Source organism: Echinops telfairi, unplaced genomic scaffold (genome assembly GCF_000313985.2).
Source record: "Echinops telfairi isolate 266 unplaced genomic scaffold, ASM31398v2 ScPeMD7_7457;HRSCAF=8495, whole genome shotgun sequence".
Taxonomy (NCBI): domain Eukaryota; kingdom Metazoa; phylum Chordata; class Mammalia; order Afrosoricida; family Tenrecidae; genus Echinops; species Echinops telfairi.
Genome location: NW_022111357.1, coordinates 16,196,353 through 16,197,351, shown reverse-complemented (window position 1 = coordinate 16,197,351; position 999 = coordinate 16,196,353).

Below are 999 nucleotides of genomic sequence, written 5' to 3'. Positions count from 1 at the left end.
CATAGATCTATTTCCCCATCCTCATATAGTTTTTACTTTCAAATTTCAGCTCCTCCCCCTTTCTTAGCACAGAGGGATCCTGGTGTGAGGGTCAGAAACCTTCAATTCTAGGCCTGGACCAACCAGTAACCAGTGTTCTGCGCCATGTCTGGTGACTCGTTAGGTTAGGGAAGTGAAGGAGCTGGATCACGGAGGTGACCTTACATCCAATTCATCATCATGTCCTGTCAGTTCTTTTTCCAGAAGAAACCCTGTGTTAGTCTGGGTTGATCAGAAAAACAAATCCAGAGACACTCATCTATGTGTAAGAGTTTTATATCAAAGGGATTTGTATATTAAGAAAACATTACAGCCCAGTCCACATGAAGTCCATAAGTCCCATATTAGCCCATATGGAGGATACCAGTCTATAATCTCTTCAGACTCATGCAACACATGCAATGATGCCGAGTGCAGGAAGATCACAGGCCAGTGAGTGGAAAGTCTTGTGGATGCAGTGGCGGTGGAAGCATCTCAGCGCTGGTGTGGGTGTCCATGTGGCTCCTCCAGCTCCAGGGCTCTGCTTCCATTAGGGGTCTCCAGGCAGCATGTGAGCAGGAAGACAAGCAGAGTGTCTGTCACCTTCAGGGAGGAATACAGGAGTTCCCAGAATCCTCAGGAGAAGGCTATGGCCACACAGAGGACTCATTGGCTACGGCCTGATTGACAGGCTAGACTCCACCCCTTCTAGAGCTGACAGGAGATTATGTAACTGCCACAAACCCTAGCATAGCCACCACCTGACCATGCCCTGGGGACCGCTTGCCTGGGCTACTACAGCAGCCTACTTCCTGATCTCCCTCAGCACACTTGTGCTTTAATCCATTTTCCTCATTGCTAGATGATTTTTTTGTATACTTAAAAAAAATTTTTTTTGCTAGATTATTTTTTAAAACACAAATATACCTAAAGGTCAACAAACAGACCTAGAACTATTGAGAGGCTTTTCTTTTTTGTCAT